Consider the following 26,396-nt stretch of genomic DNA (forward strand, 5'->3'; position numbering starts at 1 on the left):
TTCATTTGAGTAAAGTATTTTTATTATTATATTCGCTCATTTAAGGAGCTGTTATTGTATTAATTTGTGCTCTAAATTTTCTTACTCTTGTAAGTAATTGTTCTTGTTTTTGGAGGATTTTCAAAACAAGGAAAGGTTGATCCGAACCTGAAATCGGAGTGTTTTGGGTTTACTTGTACCCGGGAAACAAGTAGACTAGCTTGGGATAGCTAGTGTCGGAGTTTCTGACATTTGTATTCGGATTGAATACAAGTATAGTGGATTGAAAATTCCCAAGTAGGAGCTTGGGGAGTGGATGTAGGTGCAAGGTTGGCATCGAACCACTATAAATCCTTGTGTTTGTGGTGTGCTTTATTGTTTATCTTTATTTCTTTATTTTATCCTTGCATTCTTGCTTTAGGTAATTAATATTGAAATAAAATCTTTGTCTTGTTCATCATAAGTAATTAATTAAGCCTAAACTTGTTAGAAACCCAATTCACCCCCCCCTCTTGGTTTGCATAGCTGGGCAACAAGTGGTATCAGAGCCCGGTGCTCTAGCCTTTCTTTGATCTAACAATCAAAGAGCCAAAGATCTATGGTAACCCATGTCGGTACTTCTCTAGCCGAGGGGCAATCTACAAACCGACCTCCACTTTTCAATGGATCTAATTACACCTATTGGAAAGCTCGGATGAAGATATTCATACAAGCACTCGACTATGATATGTGGAGTATCATAGTGAACGGTCCTCACACACCCACCAAGATTATAGATGGTGAGAAATCAACCAAACCCGAGAAAGAATGGGATGAGGTTAATAAGAAGTTGGCACAATTAAATGCCAAAGCTATGAATGTTCTTTATTGTGCACTAGATGCAAATGAATTTAATTGCATTTCTACTTGTGCATCTGCTAAAGAAATATGGGATAGGTTAGAAGTAACCCATGAGGGAACAAATCAAGTGAAAGAGACTAAAATAAACATGCTAGTGCATAAATATGAATTGTTCAAAATAGAACATGATGAGTCCATAACTGCTATGTTTACTCGTTTTACTGATATAATTAATGGTTTGAAGAGTCTTGGCAAATCTTATACTAACAGTGAACTTGTAAGGAAGATTCTCAGGTCACTACCAAGAACTTGGGAAGCCAAGGTGACTGCCATCCAAGAAGCAAAGGACTTGAATACTCTACCTCTAGAAGAGCTTCTTGGATCCTTGATGACTCATGAACTTAGCATAAAGCAACATCAAGAGGATGAAGTCAAAAAGAAAAGAACCATTGCCCTCAAATCCACAACTTCCCTGATTATGAAACGGATGACACTGAAGATGAAGAACAGGATGAAGAGATGGCACTCATCACCCGAAAATTTAAGAAGTTTCTAAGAAAAAAAACAGGGGATGAGAAAGAAGTTCACAAAAGGGGAACAAAGCAAAGAAAAAGAGAAAGATCAACCCCTTATATGCTACGAGTGCAAGAAGCCAGGACATTTCAGATCCGAATGTCCACAACTGAAGAAAGTCCCGAAAAGTTCAAAAAGAAAGCAATGATGGCGACTTGGAGTGCAAGTGATGACTCAAGCTCCGACGAGAAAATCTCAACAGATCAAGCCAACCTGTGCCTGATGGCACACAAAAATGAGTAACTTCTGAATCCACTGGTGAATTTACTTTTGAAGAATTGCATGAAGCATTCTATGATTCAATTGATGAATTAAAGAAACTAGAGAAAGAAAAACAAAGAACTGAAATTGGAAAATCAGTCCTTAGTGAAACAAGCTGAAAACCTTTCAATTGAAAAATTCACCTTGATTCAAGAAAATTAAAACTTAAAGGATGAAATTAACAAGCTGAAATCTATAGTAGATAAGTTCACCTTAAGCTCAAACAAACTAAATATGATTCTTATAATCAGAAAGCTATATATGATAAGGCTGGACTTGGCTATAAACCCTGAAGAAACAAAAATTTCTGAAGGATATTTATGTAAATTATTCAAGTAACAAGTCTACAAATATTACTTGTTTCAAATATGGAAGAATAGGACATAAATCATACACATGTCTTATTAACAAATATGCAAACACAAAGAAAATATGGGTTCCAAAAGGAACCATTTTGACTAACCTAAAAGGACCCAAGAAAGCTTGGGTACCTAAGACAGAAACTTGACCTTTGCTTGCAGGTGTGTCTAGCATCCCAAGAAGGAAACAAGAAATGGTATCTTGACAGTGGATGCTCGAGACACATGACTGGTGATGAATCACAATTCATCACGCTTGATGCTAAGGATGGAGGGATGGTTACCTTTGGAGATAATGGCAAAGGAAAGATCATCGGATAAGTAACATTGGTATCACTCCCTCCAAATACATTGAGAATATTTTATTAGTTAAAGGTTTAAAGCATAACTTACTTAGCATTAGTCAATTCTGTGATAAAGGGTATAAAGTAGTTTTTGAATCATCTGTTTGCATTGTGACTAGTCCTATTAACGATGGCATTAAATTTATAGGACATAGGATGGCAATATTTATATGGTAGATTTGAATGACTTAGCCAAATTAGACATGCAATGCCTAGTATCCTTGAATGCTAAAATTAATGAAACTAGTTGGTTGTGGCATCGTAGACTTGCACATATTAGCATGCATTCTCTTTCAAAATTAATTAAAAAGGATTTAGTTCTTGGTTTGCCAAAACTAATTTTGAAAAGGATAGAATTTGTGATGCATGCCAATTAGGAAAACAAACTAGAGTTTATTTAAATCCAAAAGTACTGTTTCAACTTCTAGACCTTTAGAGCTCTTACATATGGACTTATTTGGACCAACCAGAACCACTAGTCTAGGAGGAAAACGATATGGCTTTGTAATTATAGATGATTACTCTCGTTTTACTTGGGTTTTCTTTTTGGCTCACAAAAATGAAACTTTTCATATTTTCACTAAATTTCATCAAAAAGTCTCTAATGAAAAAGGGTTTTCAATTCAAAATATTAGAAGTGATCATGGAACTGAATTTGAAAATCAAGATTTTAAAATTTTTGTGATGAAAATAGAATTGGCCATAACTTCTCTGCTCCTAGGACACCCCAACAAAATGGGGTAGTTGAAAGGAAAAACAGAACCTTAGAAGAAATGGCCCGTACCATGCTTTGTGAAAGCAACCTTCCAAGATATTTTTGGGCGGAAGCAATTAACACAGCATGTTACATTTTAAATCGTGCTTTAATTAGACAATTTTTAAAGAAAACCCCTATGAACTTTGGAAAGGAAGAAAACCAAATATTGCATATTTTCATGTTTTTGGTTGCCGATGTTTGTATTAAATAATGGCAAAGAAAAACTTGGTAAATTTGATGCAAAATCAGATGAAGCAATCTTTCTAGGTTACTCCTCCACTAGTAAAGCATTTAGAGTTTTCAACAAAAGAACCTTAGTAGTTGAGGAGTCCATACATGTTGTTTTTGATGAATCTAACGATCTTCCTTCAAGGAAGAATGAGGGTGTTGATGATGCAGATCCACTAATAGAAGGTATGAAGGAGATCACTCTGAAAGATTCAACAACTCCAGAAAATAAGGATCAAGAAGACGAACAAAATGAGAGAGGTGAAGAAACTCAAGAACAACCTCAAGGTACAAATGACCTACCCAAGGAATGGAGGTATGTTCACAACCACCCTAAGGAGTTAATTATTGGTGATCCTATGCATGGGGTAAAAATCCATTCTTCACTTAGAGATGTAGTTAATCATTGTACTTTTGTATCTCAACTTGAACCTAAAACTTTTGAAGAAGCTGAAAATGATCATAACTGGATTAATGCAATGCAAGAGGAACTTAATCAATTTGAAAGAAATAATGTTTGGACCTTAGTATCTAGACCTAAAGGTTATTCAATAATTGGCACAAAATGGGTCTTTAGAAACAAATTAGATGAGCATGAAAATGTAATTAGAAATAAAGCAAGACTGGTTGCTAAGGGATATAATCAAGAAGAAGGAATTGATTTTGATGAAACTTTTGCACCTGTTGCTAGATTAGAAGCTATTAGACTTCTACTTGCATATGCTTGCTTTATGAAATTTAAATTATTTCAAATGGATGTTAAAAGTATATTTTTAAATGGATATATTGCTGAAGAAGTATATGTAGAACAACCCCCTGGATTTGAAAATCATGCTTTTCCTAATCGTGTCTTTAGATTAAATAAAGCTTTATATGGATTAAAACAAGCACCTAGAGCATGGTATGAAAGGCTAAGCAAATTTCTACTAAATAATGATTTACAAGAGGTAATGTAGATACAACCCTATTTATTAAAAGAAATCAAAATGATATGCTAATTATACAAATTTATGTTGATGACATAATTTTTGGGTCTACTAATGAATCCCTTTGTCAAGACTTTGCTAAGCTTATGCAGGGGGAGTTCGAGATGAGCATGATGGGAGAACTCACCTTCTTCCTCGGACTCCAAATCAAACAATCAAAAGAGAGAATCTCCATCACCCAAAGCAAGTACACCAAGGAACTACTTAAAAGATTTGGAATGGAGAACTGCAAACCAATTGGCACACCAATGAGTCCCTCATGTAAGCTTGACAAGGATAATGAAAGTAAATGTGTAGACTTAAAATACTATAGAGGTATGATTGGCTCATTATTATATTTAACTGCAAGTAGGCCTGATATCATGTTTAGTGTTTGCTTATGTGCTAGATATCAATCTAATCCTAAAGAATCTCATTTGAATGCTGTTAAAAGAATCCTTAGATACTTAAATGGTACTCAAACTCTAGGGTTATGGTACTCTAAGGACTCACAAATTAATTTATTAGGATATTCAGATGCTGATTTTGCTGGATGTAAATTAGATAGAAAAAGCACAAGTGGAACTTGCCAATTTCTTGGAGTTAACCTAATCTCATGGTTTAGCAAGAAACAAAATTCGGTGGCACTGTCTACGGCTGAGGCCGAATACATTACAGTCAGAAGTTGTTGTGCTCAAATCTTGTGGATTAAGCAACAACTCGAAGACTTTGGAATCAAACTTAATGAAACACCAATAAGATGTGACAACACAAGTGCCATAAATCTATCTAAAAATCTAATTCAACACTCAAGATCCAAACATATTGAAATAAGACATCATTTTATAAGAGAACATGTTCAAAATAAAAATATAATTCTTGAATATATTTGTACTGAAAATCAATTAGCTGATATCTTTACAAAGGCCCTTAGTGAGGATAGATTCTGTGAAATTAGGAGAAATCTAGGAATTCTAGATCCATATGTCTAAAATTTCTCAATTTCCAAGAATTGATGTCAAACATTCTTAGAGCTCAATTTCCAACATCTACCCTGGTCCCAAAAGCTCAAGTTTATCATTCTAAAAACTTATCCTTGAGCAAAGCTCCTTCTCCCAAAATTTCAAATTTTTCTGGAATTTATTCACATTTTTTCTGATTTTCTGAACTTCATGAGTCGACCCCCATGAGTCGACTCAATGGCAAACTTGTAAATCCCACCAACTTCCAACGGGTTCATTGTTTTTATACTGGATCCCTGTTCGTGAGACGACTCATCTTCTCATCGTCCCCCTTCCAAAAGCCGTCTTCTCCAACTCTTTTTGTTCCAAATCCAAGGATCAAATTCGAAGCAATTCTCCCTCCTTCTCTCCACCAAAAATCGCCACCTTAGAAAGGGATTTTTTGTGCTTTCTCGTATTGCTTGGCGCAGTTGGAACGTGCCCTAGCACTTTACCGAACTTCCAAAATTCACTTCTTTTCTCCATCAAAATCCTTCTTTACTCTCTTGTGATCCCTCCTCCACTCAATTCAAGTCTTCTTGTCTGCTACTTTATTGAATATGGCTCCGAAGATGAAACTTCCCCAAAGAAGAAAGTCAATCCGTGAGCCTGAAGAAATTGTCCGAAAGAAAAGGCATGCTCAGTCTTCAACTGTTCCCACTCCAGTTTCAGTACCTGCTCAAGGTCCCTCTCAATCCCTCCAAAGCCCCAGTAAGAATCCTCTTTCCGATAGAAAAGTCGAAACCGGGAAAAATATAGATTTTCAGTTCTTTGAGAAAGAGGGCTTTACTCTTGCAAGTAAGATTAAAAATCAAGGATGGAAACTCTACTGCTCCCTTAAGGAAGTCACCTATGTTGACCTAGTCAGAGAATTCTACCAGAATCTACTTTATGGAAGTGGGTCAGTGACTTCAACAGTCAAGGGAATTGATATCTGCCTGGATTCTAGGATATTGGGAGAAATACTTCAGTTGCCTAGTGAAGGATACTCATATATGGAACTCCCAGTAAAAGAAGAGGGGATCAGAATTATTCTAGGAGAAACCTATTCAGGAAGTTTAAACAAATTGGAAGCAAAGATTTTATCCATTGAGATGAGGGTCCTGCATCAGATGGTAACAAAGCTCCTCTTTCCTAGGAGTGGTAGACATGACTTACTTTCCAGCAGAGATGTATGTGTCATGTTTCATGTCATCACTCAAACCCCCCCTGAACCTCCCTGCACTTATGATAGAGGCCATGAGAGAAACTTTGAACAGATCCAAGGCACACTTGCCTTATGGTATGGCCCTTACTAGAGTATTTAGGAGGTTTGGAGTTAGCTGTGAGGGGGAGGCTGCTACTAAGCTCTCTCATGTGGACACTTTCAACCAACACACCCTGCACCGAATGGGATTTATAAAGACTGATGGTGGTTGGATCAAGGGATCTGAGGAGAGAACTGAAGAGAGAACTGAAGAGAGAACTGAAGATAGAGCTGAAGTCAGAACTGAAGAGAGAGTAGAAGAAGAAGGTCCATCATCTCCTGTCCATGACTTCAGGGCAGCATCACCAGTTATCCAGTTCATTCCTGATACAGAGGCTGGCCCTTCAGAGTTTACTAGGATGTCCACACCAGTGTATCAGCCAGAGAGCAGAGCACCTCATTCAGAGTTCAGACTGGCTGACGATCAGATCGAGCATATTTCACAGCGTGTGGCTTCTTTGCTGTCTAGTCAGTGGAGTAGTACTTCTTTTGCACCAGGAGCCACTTCTTCTGATCAGACCATTACTCCCCACATCTCCACTATGTTTCAGATGATATCAGATCAATCCATCTGGATCCAGCAGCTTGAGGACACATTCTGGAGACTGACTGGCAGAGTTCTTGACTTGCAAGGGCAAGTCCTTGCATTGGCCCATCCCAAGCCACAGGAGTCAACTATTGAGGTCACAGACCTCACTGCAGAGGCTGGCAGGCTCAGAGGAGCTCTAGAAGGTGGATATGAATTACTGAGGAAAGAGATCCGAGGATCGAGTGAGCATGCTACCACTCAGTTCACTGCTCTACTTCAATCTGTTTCCAGAGCACTGAACGTACTTGATTCTATCAGACTCACCCTTTCTGTTCAGTCCTTAGCATCTCAGCGTACTCAGCCTCCCAGTTCATCTCGTTCTCCTGCTCGTGCCAGAGGCAGACGGGGTAGAGGACGCACTTCTGATCCATCAGCTTCTCATACCAAATCTGATGACTCCGATCCATGATTTGTCTTGATCATTACTAGGTCCTAGGAGTTAGTATCTTGTTCTAGGATCTGAATTTTGGGGTCATGTATTGACAAATAGCTAGTTGACTTTTATGTTAAGAACTATGTAATGAAACAATTATGGTTTTAATGGAATCATCTTTTACTTATATTTCTACCTTTTGTAATGATGTTGATCATATTTTGGTTATATATATTCTCCTTGTTGAAATATTGTCTTCTCTTTGTTGTTGTTTGCTGTTGATAATTGCTATATTAAGGGGGAGCAAACATCTGTGATAAACTCTAAAAGGGGAGAAATTAAAGAATATTTCAGAAAAAGAAAGAGTTAACCATGTTTGATGATGTCAAAAAGGGGGAGAAATTAAACAAAAATTGGAGAAATTAAACAAAAATTAGAGAAATTAAACAAAAATTTGAGAAATTAAACAAAAATTTGAGAAATTAAACAAAAATTGGAGAAATTAAACAAAAATTTGAGAAATTTGGTATCAGACAGAAATTAAACTAAAAGCCATCCAAAGCAAAACTATAAATTATGAGCAATTAAAGAAAAATTATGAGCAATTAAAGAAAAAGCAATCAAAACTACAAATTATGGGAAATTAATGAATGAATTGAAAATTTAAAGAACAATATCAAAAATACAATGCTTTACATATGCTCACCTTGATACATCTTAAGAAATTTAACTCACTCTGATACACCCTAAAATTTTTTTTAACTTGCTCTGATACATTATAAAATTTGCTCTGATACAGTGTGAAATTTTCTCTGATATATTGTAAAATCTTTACTGATAACATTGTAAAAATTATTTTTCTTGCTCTGATACATTACAAAATTTATTTCTTTTCTCTTGCTCTGATATATCTTAAATTCAAAATGAGCTAATACACTTTCAAAATCAACTCGTAAACATACTTTGGCACACATAATTTTTTAGCACATAAGTATTTTTTTGCTCTGATGCTAAAACTAAAATCAAATGAGAATGGAATTTTCAAAATACAGCTCAATCTGATAACAAAAATAAGTTTTTCGCTCTAACACCAAAATCACATAATCAAATGAGCATATCTTCAAATCCTTAAGCAAATGGATAAATTATTTTTGTATATGACCATTTATATTACATGCCAAAAGAATCATACTCTTTTCAAGAATATACACCTATAATGCATTCTTTTGAAATTAGTGATTCACATAAATATTTTTGTTCAAATATTTTGTCATCATCAAAAAGGGGAAGATTGTTGCTCCTAGATTGATTTTGATGATTACAAAGCAGATTGAAGGGATACAAATAATTTTAAAATGAAAAAGTCCTTATGCTCTTCAAGGGCAAAATCGTAATTTTACTAAAATCCTGATTTGATAGTATCAATTGATAGAACAAATGATTTGTAAACTATTGGTGAAATTTTATTGTTTTTGGACTTATATTTTTGAAGTTATGAAGGTTTGAAGTGCATGAGTCGACTCATGAGTCAACTCATGGCACTATGAGCTAACTGGCACGCAAAAAAAAAAATTCCCATGGCACGCTGGATTTTTGGCTTGGCACGACCTGTGAGTCGACTCATGAGTCGACCCACAAGGCATGAGTCGACTCATGAGTCGACCTCTGCTGATTTCGGCCAAAAAATTCAGAAATTCATGTTTCTGGTCTTTGCAACAGAAGTCGACTCATGAGTCGACTCCTGAAGCATGAGTCGACCCCTGCGACGGAAAATGTCAGCAACGGCTATTTTTTTATCCATTTTAATTGCCTTTTATGCTTCCTAAAATTGCTCTAACGGCTCTTTTTCTGTCTAATATGTTTTCTCTTGCTTCTAATGCTATAAAATATTTCAAATGGTGAAAGAAATTGCAGATCAATCGACAGATCAAACGAGAGATCAAATTCATTGAGAGGATCCAAAAGATATATGCGAAGTGATCAAAGAAATATTTGAGAGAAAAAGAAAAGAGGATCCAAAATCCACACGAGAGATTGTGAAAGAGATTCAAGAGCATTCAAAGAGTGGATTTGTCATGCCTATTGTTTCAACCTTGATCTAGAGATCTTTCAAAGCCTTCAAGAGATCTTCAATCAACGATCATCTTCTTCTCAAGCATTCATTCAAGCGTTCATCCATCTTGAGAAAATTCAAAAAGGGTTTCTTCATTTGAGTAAAGTATTTTTATTGTTATATTCGCTCATTTAAGGAGCTGTTATTGTATTAATTTGTGCTCTAAATTTTTTTACTCTTGTAAGTAATTGTTCTTATTTTTGGAGGATTTCCAAAACAAGGAAAGGTTGATCCGAACCTGAAATCGGAGTATTTTGGGTTTACTTGTACCCGGAAAACAAGTAGACTAGCTTGGGATAGCTAGTGTCGGAGTTTTCGACGTTTGTATTCGGATTGAATACAAGTATAGTGGATTGAAAATTCCTAAGTAGGAGCTTGGGGAGTGGATGTAGGTGCAAGGTTGGCACCGAACCACTATAAATCCTTGTGTTTGTGGTGTGCTTTATTGTTTATCTTTATTTCTTTATTTTATCCTTGCATTCTTGCTTTAGGTAATTAATATTGAAATAAAATCTTTGTCTTGTTCATCATAAGTAATTAATTAAGCCTAAACTTGTTAGAAACCCAATTCACCCCCCCTCTTGGGTTGCATAGCTGGGCAACATATGGGAGACAGACTCCACCCGTGACTTCAACCGCAAGTAGACCTCGCTCGGGCTCCTATGGGAGCCGGGCTCTGTCTTCAACTTCAACTGCTGGTAAGCCTTGTCCGGACTCCTACGGGAGCCAGACTTCGCCTTTGACTTTAATTGCAGGAAGACTCCCCCCGGACTCCTACAGGGGTCGGGCCTCGTCTTCGACTCCAACGGCTACGGACAGACTTCATCTGGACCCCTATGGGAGACGGACTCCGCCCGCGACTTCAACCGCAAGTAGACCTCGCCCGGGCTCCGTCCTCAACTTCAACTATTGGTAAGCCTTGTCTGGACTCCTACGAGAGCCGGACTTCGCCTTTGACTTTAATTGCAGGAAGACTCCACCCGGACTCCTACGGGAGCCGGGCCTCGTCCTCGACTCCAACGACTGCGGACAGACTTCGTCTGGACTCCTACAGGAGACGGACTCTGCCCGCGACTTCAACCGAAAATAGGCTTCGCCCGGGCTCCTATGAGAGCCGGGCTCCGTCCTCAACTTCAACTGCTGGTAAGGCTTGTCCGGACTCCTACGAGAGCCGGACTTCGCCTTTGACTTTAATTGCAGGAAGACTCCACCCGGGCTCCTACGGGAGCCGGCCTCCGTCCTCGACTCCAATGGCAGCTAGACTCCATCTTCTACTCCGACAGCGGGAAGACCTCGCCCAATCTCCTACGGGTACCGGACCTCGCTACCGACTCCTACCGAACTTCGGCCGACAAGTCTGGACCCCCTGGCAGGCCACAGTAATGGACAACACTGCTCCACTCCCTGTGGCGGATCCTATGCAGCCCCATTACCCCCTGGCAGGCTGTTTTAATGGCCACGATTCTGCTCCACTCCCTGTGGCGGATCCTGTGCGATTCCACCGCTTCTTGACAAGTCACGACGGCGGACGCCGCTCCACTCTCCGTAACTGATTCCACGTGGCGAGCCACGGTGATAGCCACGATCCCACTCCACTACCCTTCGCAATAAATTTCTCCTGACTCTGGGCAGCCCACTACCAGACGGTTACAGGCGTCGCTATCAATTTGTTGCCCCCCTCCGTCTATAAAAGGAGAACCCCAGATACGTTATTCCATAAGCTCTCATTTTTACCTAGAAACTCTGCTAAAATTTTCGTTCGAGTACTCCATTCTTGTTGAGGCAGAGAACTGACTTGAGCGTTAGAGGATCTTGCCGGAGCAACCCCACCTCCGGTTTAGACTTCTTTTGCAGGTCCCAGCGACGACCGCGACTCCAGCTTCTCCGGCTTAAGCGGATTTTTGCACCAACACCATGAAACTTCAACAGTGATATCAGATCCACATCATATGCAAGAGATTAAAATTTAGATCTAAAATCTGTAGAAAAAAAATTTTAGATCTGAAAATTTTTGATGTCGTTCTGACATAAGGTTGCCCTGGCATAACTTGTTATGCTGTATGGTTGTCCTAAAATGATGTTAAAATTTTTAATTAAATAAAATTTTAGATTTAATTTTTTAGCATACATGTAATATATGTTTTGTTGTTTAGATCTGAAAAGAGTTTCAAGATCTATTTTGATTCGTATATATGATATATGAAAGTATGTTTAGGGCTGAAATTTATTTCTATGATCTGAACTTATTCATGTATATGATATATGATTATATGTATGATCTAAAATTATTTTAAGATCAAACTTACTTTTCCTGTAAAGAATTTAGATCTGAAAATTTTGATTTAAGATTTGAAATTAGTGTTTGCATAAGGGATTGGTCATGGGTAGATCAAATTAGGCCATGTATTTGGATTACATCTAGGATTTCTGATTTGATCATATTGGATCTAAATCGATTTAGGAGTTGATCAAACTGAGTCAATTGTTGATTAGAGTGAGATCAATAGAGCTCAAAGATCATTCAATTATTATTGATCAAATCGATTGACACCCATATATAGAATCGATTAACCTAAGGACCTAATGCGGCTCTGTGGTTCGAATCTAATTCACCTAAGCTAACCTATTTAGACCAATTAACCAATTGGTGTCTAAGGCAAGTAATTGAAAGGTGGTTATTTAACTGGTTCCATTCACTGATCTGACCAATTTATTGATATCTAAGAAAAGCAATGGGGGGACCCCCACCAATCTCCACTTATCTGACCAATTTGAAAGATTGAGTCTTAAATATGGTTGCTTGGTATTTTGATTTAGCCCATGCCAATTAGATCAGTTATGTGATAACTGATTAGATGAGATCTAGACTCAAATCTCTCCATAAATATTAAGTCCAATGGTCTTCCATCGTTGTATATGTATGGACATGCTACTGGCACTGATTGTTCTCGACTGATCACAGTAGTTCAGTTGCATCGGAAATACGTAACTACTCTATTAGCAAAGAGTTGCTCCAGGGTAAAGATGGGGTTGGACCCAATAACTCTTAGGTTAGGGACCCAATGACAGCTTTGCACCTGCTTATGAATGGTGGGTCTGACTTAACTAAGAAGTGTGGGCAATAACTGTTAGGTGAACTCATATGACTAATAGACCAAATAGATACAACATGCTTAGAGAAGCATCTGGATAAAGAGTTGTCCATGCATCGATGTTCGTTCGTGTTACCAATAACTATTAGGTGAGGTGCACGGCATCGATGGGACCACAGCACCTATTAGAAATTCAGTTGTCACGTTAGGATTTTCATTTCTCCACCCAGAAAGTGTAGGAGATTTGATAAAATAGTGGGAGCCTTTTTGCATTTAAAAATTTCTAGAGCAAATCATAAAATAAGTACAAACATCTAACCTTAAATCCTAGATATCAATCGATTAACTGAAACCAATTATATAGACTGGCTCATAAACCTAAGAATTATTTTTAATTTTAGAAAAATTAAGCAATATTCTCTACTAGATTATTCTAATGTTAACAACCTGTCCAACCTAAAGTCAATGAGCTATACTTGATGAGTGGATAGAAAATGACAATAAAGATAGGTGCTATATGTTGAAGTCCATGTTAGATGAATTCAACGTATGCATGAGCACATATTCATTGCCAACGATATATTGATTCATTTACAAGTGTTGTAAGGTGATTAGAGTCACACAGCGCATGTGATACATGATGGACAATCAGTCTATGATCGTTATTTAATAATGATCAAGGATATTAAAAAGATCAAAAGGCTCGATATAACCATGCATAAGGAATTGCTTGTGGATTTGATCCTGTGATCCCTATTTAGTTTATATAGATAGTTTATGGTAAACTACCATATGAAAGACCATCCTGGCATCTTATCTGAATTGATCAAATTGTTGCTAACAAAAGAACCTTGAAAGAGTTTAGAGGTAAATATCTGAAGAGCCTAAAGAAACAAAGACATACCTAAAGTAGGCATGTCGAAATTGTTCAATACTATTCTTACAATTTTTTCTTCTCCCAGTTGAGTTTAGACTTTAGTAATTTTTATGCATAGAGTCGATGGAAAGGTAGAGGACTGAGGAAGTAACCCTTAAATCGGCAATAGGGCAAGAGTTGCTGCTGTGGCCGTGGATATCTATCCTTTGTGATCATCATTTGGATTTAGTTCTTAGAGACAATCTCTATCATTTACATGGTGATGTATCTGTGAACTTAATTAAGCAAGCAGTGAATACCATTGGATCTGAGAGATCTAGAGTTGAGATAAACCTTAAGTATATGTGGAACCTTAAGCTAAGTCATATTGGAGAAAAAATGATTAACAAACTGGAGAAACATGGACCTTTGGGCTCATTAACTGTCGAGTCATATCTAGTTTGTGCATCATCTCTTTAAGAAAATATGCTAAGTTACTCTTATCGGATAATAGAAAAAAGATCACTAAGATACTTATCCTTGTACACATTTGATGTGTGTAGCCCATGTGATGTGCCAACAAAAAGAGTTGTCTCTACTTCGTTATCTTTACCGATGATCAGTCATGGTATGGGTAAGTATATGAGATACAAATCTAAAATTTTTGAAAGGTTCAAAGAATTCAGATGTAAAGTAAAGAAGCAAATCAAAAAAAATTTAAAGGTACTTCGATTGGATCAAGGATGCAATACCAAAAAAAAAAAATCTCGATTATCTCATAAAATGGCATAGTTTCATATTGGACCTCTCTTAGTATATCTCAGCTCAATGAGTTAAAAGGAGTCATAGGACTATATGAGATATAGTCCGGCCCATGATGAACTTCACTGATTTATTTTATTTCTTTAGGGATATACTTTATTTCGATGAAATTGGGTTCTCTCTAAACCTATTCCTACCATATTATATGAGATATGACATGGTGAGAATTGAATCTTGATTATTTCGAGATCCAGAGATGTCCAGCCTGTGTCAAGGACAGCAGGTGGATATGTTAGAGGATAGGTCTATAAAACTCATCCTAAAAGAGTTTAAAATACTACCTTCTGAAAGGAATACAATGTGATTGTGACCCGACATGCTATCTTCTTGAAAAATTATTGAACCAAGATGATGTTGGGAAATGTGTCCCAAAAAGCCAATCATCAAGCTGTTGACGGTTGAGCAACCAAGTATTGTAATTGATTTGTTAATAAATAAAATATATTTGGTATTTTCATCATAAGCTTTCATCTTCTAATGAACTCCGTTGTTATGATGAAGTCCTTAGGACTATTTAGGTTCGATAAAGAGAGGATTTATCGATTAGTCCTTAAAACTGTTCACGATCAAATGATAGGCTGTTAATAAGGACGACAGCTTCTATCGAGCATAGGTCGCTGTAGGCCATATGGGTTGGTTGTCCTCTTAACCAAGGAGTGTGGAGACACTGGTATGGCATACAGGTGAGATGTAAGGGTACATCATCATAGAACGTGACCAACTCCAGAGCATTCTACTATCGAGAATATCTCTGATGGGATATAGGTATAAGTGTCCCTTAGACCTGAGATCGCCTCAGTGACTTGCAAGCAACTCACTGTGCTTTGGTACTGGACTAACTGAATTTCTAATTCAGGGATGGAAGGCTTCTGGGCACAGTCAAGTACTTGTGAAGTCAGAGTGTGATCGAGATGGGATTGACCACTCCAAGAGTTGGAGAAGAATGAGTCGCTGTATTTCAATTTAGCAAAATTTTGGCCAGGGTAATTCATCAGATGGATTTGATATTTTGAAATACAATGTGGACAACCTGATCAGAGTTGACAGTTAAACTCTGGGGTGTCCTACGATCATTTTGGTCAAGGGGATGAATTATATGAAAACTATATCCGCATGGGTTCTAAGGATGTTGTTCTACACATTCGACCTATCCGGTCGTCGGGTACCATTGCTAGATGGTCACTTCGATTGGTATAGGAATTTATTCCTATGCTACCAGCTTAGGTTCGGACCTATGAGGTCACACACATTAGAGTTCATGATCCGATCAGATGGTTGATCAACGATTAAAAATCGTTCTAGGGTTAAATGATCAATACGATTGACATTTAACCCAGTGCAAGTGTTGCAGGAGGATCGATTAGCAATTCGATTGCTAATTGGCTTAATTTGATTAAGCCAATGGGCTGAGATTAAGTTTAATTAAATATGATTTAATTAGATTTATTTTGGGCTTCATTGGATCAAGTCCAATTGATTTATTGGATAAGCCAAGTGCAAGGAAAAACTAGTCCTAGTTCAACTAGGACTTGGGTCAATCTAATTTCTAATTTGATTAGAAAATTAAATCAGATTTAAATCTAATTTAATCTGATTAAATTAGATTTTTAATTGGGTTAAGACCTATTTTAATTGGGTTGATCTAATTTTGATTTGATTTGATTTGGGAAACCAAATTAAAACAAGTCATAAGACAGAATCCTAGTAAGACTAGGATTCCACCTTGCGCCACATAAGCCTTCTCCATGCCCTCTCTCTTATTCAACGCCAATCTCCACTTATTTTGTGTGACAAAAGCCCTCTCTCAGATCTCTCCCACGTTCACAAAAGGTCTCCTCTCTTCTTTCTTACATGGAAGGTGGTTTGGATCAAATCTAAAAGGAATAAGTTTGGATTTTGAATTCTATGAGATAGAGTTTTAGAAATCCAAAACTCTTTCAATTTTGTACCAAATTTATCCAAATTTTTTTTGGAATTTTTATGAATTTTAGGGTATACATTGTGCACCCTTTTTTGTTGATCCATATACAAAAATATGAAGGAGGTGCTCAAGAGTTGGGCGTCCCTTAACTTGCCATGTTTGGATAAGCCTTGACTAGGTGTTTGACCTAGACAAGGACTCTATAATATCTCTCAATATAAGATGAGTTTCTTCATGAAATTTTAAAATAAGTCAGAGATTTGAGAGACATTTGTGCCATCCAAAAATCAGAGAGAAATACCTTTGGGTCGTGGAGATATAAAAGACGCAAGTTTGGGTGTCTATAGAGAAAAATGTGAAGAAGAAGAGGGTCTTTTTCTTGGGTTTTTGTTTTCACATCTTTCCTCCCTCCATCTTGAGTTTCTTGAGAGTGTCTCAGATCTGAAACTCCTCCTTCTACTTTCCATCTTTGGAAGAGTTCAAATCAAGAAGAAGAAGGCACCTGATCAACCATCAAAGAAGGATCAGTGCAGTACTAGCATATTGTGCTGATTTCCTGAAGCAGGACTTCTGATCGAGATTTGTGGGCTCGTGTGGACGACTCCTAGAGGCCGGACACGTGTGCGGCTTGCAACATCATCCTCAAGCCCAGATCAGCAAGGTTAGAACATCTAACTTGCAAGGTAATAGATCTGATCTATTTTTTAATACATACATTAGATGTAGTATAGAAACATGTTGATATGATCAACATGTAGTTCATGCTATATTTATATATTTTAATTTCTGATTTAATTCCATGTAATAATCATGTAATAGGATCTTAGATCTAGGGATTTTTTGATCTTAAAAAATAAATTTTGATTTATTTTAGTCTTCCGCTGTATGATCTTGAAAAAGTTTTAAGATCTAACCCTCTTTTTCAAGATCTAACCCTGAAACCTTAGATCTGGTTCCTTCAGATGAAGCAGTGGGAGGAAGGTTAAGCTCAAAGAGAGTGTCTCTGATGAGCAGCGAGTTATAAAATCTAAAGAACCTATTCATGATGAGCCAGTATGCATATATTCCTCCTCCACCTCATACATATAGTAGGATCTCCAATTCTCTCGAAAGGTACTTGGGTATGCTTAACAAAGGATGTAAAGAAAATTATTTCTCATGAGAGATGAAAAACATAGAGATGATCCCAAAACCTACTACAAGGTGATGTTTGACATTGACTCTAAGAAAGAGATGTGAATTAGCTTTCCTGACTGGATATCTTTTGAAGATTTTTATATGGAATAGCTCATAGATTTCACTTCTCGTGATATAGAATCACAAAGTCTGAAATAATCTTGGAGTTAGAATATTCATTTTGATGATATGATCAAATTATTTGATCAGATATGAGGAATTATGTGTTTCCAAAAGGGTCAGTGAGAGTGTTCAATACTGACATCAGTTAAAATATGGTTGTATATACATTTTTCTATGAAAGACATAGAGCATTATATTCTAAGAATACAAAGATCTATAGAGATAAATGCGATTGAATGCTTGTATTTTCACAGATAAAGTACAGAGACTAGATGCTGAAAGAGTTCAGTATAGAAATCTTGAAGAGGCATCTGCTATCCTCTTGAGCATAGATGTATGCCATGTAACGTACTTGAATTGATATAGTTAATACTGTGAATGTCATGAGTAGATATCAGTTGTATCCAGACTGAGAGCGTGGATTGTTGTAAAAACATCCTTAAGCTCTTGAGAAGAACTAAGGATTTATTTTTAGTTTGGAGAAGGATCAAAGCTAAGAGTGGAAGGTTACACCAATTTAGATTTTATATCTAATATTGATGGTAGAATGTCTACATCATGAGGTGTGTTCCTATGTCGATATCTTGGAAGGATTCCAAGCAATCGATTGATGGAAGCTGAGTACACTGTAGATGTGTAGATGCATAGATGCATTCTAGTCCAAATGTTAATTGCAGAATTGGATGTCATACCATCAGATATCATGACACTATACTATAAAGACAATGGCATCATAGTCCTTGCTAAGGAGCTTAGGTCTTACCAGATATCCAAGTACGTAGAGCAGCAGAACACGCGACTATCTCAAGTAGAAATACACTAAGGTGCAGAGAGCAAACTCTATATAAAATATGGATGATCCACTGGTAAGTCACTTAGCCTAAGACTAAAGCCTGTCTTGTGAAGATGGGGCTTAGTACATAGCAGATTGGCTTTAGTGCAAGTGAGAGATTGTTGGATGTATGTGTTAGAAAATTGGGTAGGCAGCATGTGTAGATTTCAAAACTTTAAAAACAGGTAGTGAAAAATAAAATGGGTTAAACACTTTAACCCCACATGCTAGAGATCAAATCTAAATCTATCTAAGCCCAAGAGAAAGCACATATCATCAATCTGGAATTTAGAAAAATTTATGAGATCAGATCTCATTATCGTGGTGTGAGTAGATATTCACCGCTTCTGATGATCTCAGATTCATAGAAGGTTGGGCCGCATATGTGTCTGATCTTTACAGGTATCCATCGAGATCTATCTCAAACTTTTTTCTTCTCGTAAAAGATTCATCTTTTCAAGAAGAACCTTGACCTTGAAGACTTTGATCAACTCTTTTAATCTTAACTGCAAGATCAACTCTTTGATCTGCAACCTTCTTCTTCTTCTCCTCAATTCTTAATCTCTAAGTCACCAATACTTCTTCTTGGCATGTGGAAGAGAGAGCACCCAACTTTTGGGCATGGAAAGGAAGAAAATGATGAGAGGAGGCATGGAGATAGAGAGAGGGAGAGTTTTGTTAATCAAAAATTTATTCTATGAAACCCTAAAGACCACCCTTTATATATGGATACTGCCCTGATATATATTAGAAACCCAATTATCTTAAAAAGATAAATTCTTATCTCATAAGAATTCTCTACCTTTTTAATTTAATTTATGTCAAATAAAATCAGATATAAATGATAATTAATCAGCCCCTTTAAGCATGTACAAGAGGTATCATGAGAATATATGTCAGGTAGTTGGGGTGCCAACTCTTGGCGCCCCACAAAGGGATCTCTAGCCAAAAAGAGATAGGGCATGGACCCCACTCTCTCTCCTCCATGTCATGACACATTAGAGGGGGTGGGCCCCTTAAGGATTTGGTGACCAAAATTTTCCAAAAAGAAAAAGATGCGCCACTCAATCTTCCATCTATTCCACATGCACACTTAGAGATAATCATGAGATAAAGAAGAGATAATGTTAGGATAATTATGCCAACTAATTGACTTAATCAAATCTTCTTGAGCTCACAATTAAGAGCCCAATTAAACTCAAATAAATTTAGATTAAGTTCAAGGCTATGGACTTGATCGAATCGAAGTCTCAAGAAGAATTAGGTTTAACTATGTGCTAGCATGATTGTCATAAATCTAATAGGATTTCAACAAACCCTAACCCAATTGGAACTTCATAAGCCCAATTGGCAAATTTGAGATTAAATCCTTTAATGTGAGATCCCATAGGTTTCATTCTATCTGGTAGTGAAATATATTGTGATCTCTATCACAATATCATCGAAACTCTTTTCGATGGATTGAAATATTTCTAATTTTACCCTTCGAGGGCCATCGATCATCAAGATGATGCCCGATGAGTCTCACAATCCATCAGTGATACCTAGCAGTATATAGTGGCAACCCAGTAAGATGAAATATGAACTCCTAGGTGCAGTTATCATATGATTCAGTCCTTCTATTGTGAGTCCCAACTTGACGAAGATCATGGAGAGCTCGTCATACCTCATCATCAGTCATATGCTAGATTGGCTCGACTCGAGTTCATTTATAAATTTTGTGAAATTTTTTTTCAATATTCACACTTGCTTTGATCAAAGACTTTCTGAACTCAATCTCACAAATCGGATAGGACTTCTTCTTTTCTACCAAGGTCAATAGATCTCATCTAGGTGCATCCTACTCCAAACAGTGAACTTGAACCTATTGAAGCCAACATACACAGCCAAGATCTGAATGGCTAGGGATCAAGAGAATGTGCAGTCAAACTTAGTAGCCTCACTGTGAATAGCTAATGATACCGCAGGTCAAAGGATCACTTACACCACTGCAGCATCGAGAAGACTACTGACGAGTGAGTAGACATCCATGTGGTTCTCATGTTGGTTATGCTCAGTGCAAGCGGTTCTCTAACAACCACCTGCACCTTCATCTCAATGTCTGTATACTACAGATCTGAAGCTCATCTGCCCACAAGGGAGGTGAACCGTGCATCGATCTCAAATGGATTGATCACTATCTTCCATGATGATTTTTTGATTGAGAGCATTTAAAAATTAATCATTAATTAATATATGTCTCAAATTCTTAACTCTTTAAGAATATACAAAAATCATCTTTGTTAATTTCTAGAACAAATCATGAATACGTAAACATGATTGGAAAGAAAAAACCCTTTATTGATAATAAAAATTACAAGTACAAGTATAGGCCCAAGAATTACATAATGTGTCAGCCAACAATTGGCTTCTAAGGCACAAATCCAATAGTATGCCCTAGAAGCCAATCTTGGCTGACGTATATTATATTTCTAGGATATGATTTTATACTTTATGGATATTTATATTACCATTCATATTTGATGTATCCATAAATCATCCAAGAGATTAACAAGGTGATGACACATATTCTCAAAGAGTTGAGAATTTGAGACATATATCATTGATGGTTAATTTTTAAATTACTCCTGATTATAGGATCATCATAGGGATAGTGATTGATCCAGATAGACCAGTGCATGGATCGCTTACTTTAGACAGATGGATCTCGAGTTTGCAGTGTAGTGACACTGGAATGAGAGTGCAGGTGGTTGTTAGAGAATAACTAGCATTGAGTGTGACCAATATGAGAAGTCATATGGATGTCTGCTTACTCGTTAGTGATTTTTTCGATGCTGCAGTTGTATGACTAGTCTTTTGACCTACAGTGCTATAGTTGCTTGCAGTGAGACTGTTGGAGTTTGACTGACACATAAACATGGATCTCAATAAGCCCTTGTAGTGGATGTTGATGACAGTTGATCTACTGTAGGAGTAGGATGTACACCTAGATAGGATCTATCGACTCTAGCAGAAGAGAGTAGTCTTATGAGATTTATGAAGTGGAGTCTTTAAGTCTATGGCCATAGCAGTGTGATTAATGTAAAAGAATTTTTATAAGAATCACGTATGGACTCGAGCTGATTGAATCTATCATATGTCCGATGATAAGATTTGATCATTTATCCATGATCTACCATCTGATCGAACTTATGATAGAGAGACTGTATCAGATGTTAACGATACCTAAAGGTTCATTACCTTTTATTCTACTGGATTGTCACTACATACTGCTAGGTATCACTAGTAGATTGTGAGACCCACGAGCATCATCTTGATAATTGATGATCCTTGATGGGTAGAGTTGAAATGGTTCCAACCCATTAAAAAGAATTTTAATGATATTGTGATATGGATCATAATATATCTCACTACCAAACAAGATAGAATCTATGGGGTCACACACAAAGAGACTTTCGACTGATCAGATGATTGAATTGCGATTATGAATCGCGATAGGAGTTGATTATCAATTTGATTGATGATTGATCCAATGCAAAGTTGCATCAAGTAACTCGATAAAGAATTAGTGAGTTCTAAGAGGATTAATTAGCAATTGGATTGCTAATTGGTTCAATTTGCTTGAGCAATGGGACTTGTATCAAATCTAATTATATTAGATTTAATTTGACTTGACATGGATTTGCTTTGATCAAACCTGATTGGATTATGAGATAACCAAGTTGCATGGGAGAATGATTCCTATTTGAATTAAGATTTGAGTTTGACTCAATTCCTAATTAGACTAAGATCTAAATAAGAATGTTTGAGTTCCTATTTGAACTAGAAATTATCATTTTTATGAGTGCACCAAATCTTAATTGGATTAGGATTAAATTGAGTTTGACTCAAGCACCAAAAGAGATTCCAAAAAGATTAGGACTCCTTCTCTAATTAGGTGACACCTAATCTAAATAGTTTGGTCTTCAAATTAGATTTTGTTTTCTATCTATTTGGGTCTAATTAATTTTTAATATGATTAGGATTGGTTAAAATTTAAATTGATTTAAATCAGCCACCTAAAAGAAGAGTCCCATGAGATTAAAATTCCTCCCTTTCCATGCGCCAATCAAAGCCCCATGCCTACTTGGATTTGGATGCCCATTTTCTCCCTTTCTTTTGTGCGTGTAACAAGTCCATGCCCTTCTCTTTTTAGCATGTAAAATTCATGGGATATCTGATTCTTTCTATGTGAAACCTAGGTGCAAAAGATTGGTGTGGGTGGCATCAAAATTTAGAGTCCAAAGGAGTTTGGACTCTCACCTAAACTCCTACCTAAACTCTATCTCTTCCCTATTTAAACCAAGCACCATATGGGGCATTTGATGAACCAGATATGATTAGGTTTTAATGCCTAAAAGGGGAGGTGTGAGTGGAGAAAAAATCAAGGGGAGAAGGGTACAGCGTGCATGGGTTATGGCATGAGGTTTGTGTCATATCCTTTCTTTTTTACCAACAACCAAAGGTTAGTTGTTGGGGACTCTCCTCTCTCTCTTTTGTCTATGTCTGGATATAGATTTCTCCTCTTCTCTTTATCCAAAAGTTGGATAAAATTCTTATATCTCTAGTGTAGAGATGTGATGCATGAGTTTAGGAAGAAAAGAGAAGAAAAGATTCTTCTCATGATCTCTAGCGTAGAGATCAACATCCTCCTACTTCTTCTTCTTCTCTAATAGTGTCTTAAGAAAAAAAAAATTTTTTAACCATCAAGATGCGATCTCTGCAAGGGAGCTAGCACCCCAATGAGATCAATAAGCTTCTGATTAGATCAAAATCTCATGTAGATACCTATGGAGACCGAATACTTGTGCAGCTTCAAGGGATCTTCGGAAGATATTCATGATCATCAGTTCATGGTGAAGATTGATCTGTGTCAAGATATGTTCTCTATTTATTTTTATCTATTTGATTTTTGTATCTAAATTTTATCTCACATATGTCGATCCTATTTTTGGTTTTAAGATTTGATCTTATGCATGCTTAGATTAAATTAGATTTAATCTAAAATTTTTAAATTCCACTGCGTACTCATTTTGAAAAAATTTTGCATGCATGAAATCATGAAACTCCAACATATCATCCATATACAAAATAAGAAATACTATCACAAAATTATTAATCCTCTTGTATATGCAGGATTCTTTTCCATTCTTAATGAAGTCATATGTTCTGATCACTTTATCAAAATGCATGTTCCAACTCTGAGATGTCTACTTAAGATCATAAATAGACCTCTAAAGCTTACACACCTTAAACTCATCTATAGATATGAAATCTTCAGGTTGTATCATATACACTTTTTCTTCCAGCTCTTCATTTAGGAAGGCTATTTTCACATCTATTTGTCAGTTTTTATAGTCCAGATGTACTGCTATTGCAAGCATGATCCAAATGAACTTGACTATTATCATAGGAGAAAATATCTCATCATAGTTAATACCATCATGCTGACGGTAATTCTTGACAATCAGACGTGCTTTATAGATCTCCACCTTTCCATTTGTGCCTCTCTTTCTTTTGAAGATCCACTTATACCCTACGAATTTTATCTCTTCAGATGGGTCAACCAATGTCCATACATCGTTGATCTTCATAGACTTCATTTTAAATTTCATGACTTCTAGCCACTTATCGGAGTCAAATCTCTGTATTGCATCTATGTAGGTGATCGAATCTTCATTATTTTCATCGAGTTCAACAGGATCACTGTCTCGGACTAAGAAATCATAGTATTTGTCCGGCTAATGCGGTACTCTACTGAATCTCTTCAAAGATACCTCTACAATAATTTTTAGATTTGATCTAATCAAATCCAACTATATGGATTTACTAAATTGTATCGATTCTTCTATCGATCGAACTTCATCAAATTCAATCTTAGAGGCATTAGTTCCTTCTCTAAGAAACTTCTTTTTTTTCAAAAGACTACCCTATTACTGATAAACACTTTTTGTTTATCAGTAAAATATAAGTAATATCTCTTAGTTTCTTTTGGATATCCTATAAATAGATATTTATCAGACCTAGGTCCAAGCTTGTTAATTTTTGAATATTTGACATAAGCCGGAACCCCCAAATCCTAAGATGAGAGAGTATTGGCTTATGCCCTGTCCACATCTTATGTGATGTTTTACTTACAGACTTATTTAAAATTTTATTTAAAATATAACAAGCTGACTCAAATACACATCGTCAAAAGAAGATTGACAAACTTGCAAAGCCCATCATGGACCGAACCATGTCTAACAAGATTCGATTCTTCCTTTCTGACACACCATTATGCTGTGGTGTTCCAGGAGGAGTCCATTATGAGAGAATCTCATTCTTTTCTAAATATGTCAGAAACTCACTAGAGAGGTATTCACCTCTTCGATCAAATCGAAGAGTTTTAATATTTTTTTTAGTTTGTTTCTCTACTTTATTATAAAATTATTTGAACATTTCAAATGATTCAGACTTATGTATCATTAAATAGATGTGTCCATATCTCGATAGGTTGTCTGTAAATATAATGAAATAATAATACTCACTTCTAGCACTCATGTTCATGGTTTCACAACATCAGTATGTATTAGACATAGAATTTCACTAACTCACTCACCTTTTTCAGTAAAAGATGATTTGGTTATTTTTTTAAGAAGATAAAACTCACAGATTGAAAGTGATTCACAATCACGAACTTTAAAGATTCTCTCTTGAGTCAATTTGTTTATTCTGTTCTTATTAACATGACCTAACCTACAATGCCTAAGGTAGATATCGGTGACACCATCAATTCTAAGATGTTTGTTGGATGTGTACATTACACTAATAGATTATGATAATATATAAATTTTATTGTTCAGCTGTCCATTTATCATATTAACGCCATTCATAATGATATTAAATATATTTTTTGTTATTAAAATCTCATAATCGTACATGGTCAAAAGACCTATAGAAATAATATTCAATAAAAATGCAAGATAAAAGTGACATTCACTAAGAGCAATTATATTGAACTTGAATACAAGCTTAATAATCCCTAATGCTAGAACTAAAACTGATCTTTCATCTCTAATATTAAGAAATCTTTCACCTTCTTCAAATCTCCTACTGACCTGTAGATCCTATAATAAATTATAAATATTAAAAGAGCTTCCAATATCTAATACCCAAATAATAGAATCATAAATTGAGAAATTACAGGATGTTATCATATAATTATCTTGTCCAGCAACAGCTTGCTTCTTTCTTGGTCTGTTCAAATCTAGGAAGGCAATATACTGAGGATAGTTCTTCTTCCAGTGCCCTTACTTCTTACAGTAGAAACATTCTATCTGACTCTAATCGGATTTGAATTTTTTAGTTTGATAGAGCTTGAGTGCCCCAATACTTTGCACGTTCTTCTTATTCTTCTTCCCTTTCTGAAAGGAAAGAAGACCCTCCCACCACATTCACCGACTCTTTGTAGAGCTGGTGATCCTTCTCAAAGTTCTACAGCAAGCCCAGTAAATCATGGTAGTTGACTGCAGACTTTATCATTCGATAATTAATAAGGAAAGAAAGGTAGGAATTAGACAGAGAGTTCAAAATGGCATCCTTCCCCAGCTGCTCATGTAGAAAAAAGTCGAGCTTACTCAGGCGCTCAATCATCTCGATCATGTATAGTACATGATCAGTGACTGATGCCCCTTCTCTCATTCGAGCATTGAAGATGGCATAACTTGTCTTATACCTCTCAACATCATCGGGTTACTAAAGTACTCATTCAACATTTACAACATGTCCTGTGGTTGAGCACTCTCGAATCTATGACTGAACTCATCATTCATTACCACTAGCATAATGCAACGAATCATAGTTCGATCATTGAGCCACTTCTAATAAGTATTTCAGACCATACTACAAGCATTCAGAATTGGCTC

The sequence above is a fragment of the Elaeis guineensis genome, chromosome 10 (genome assembly GCF_000442705.2).
Source record: "Elaeis guineensis isolate ETL-2024a chromosome 10, EG11, whole genome shotgun sequence".
NCBI lineage: Eukaryota > Viridiplantae > Streptophyta > Magnoliopsida > Arecales > Arecaceae > Elaeis > Elaeis guineensis.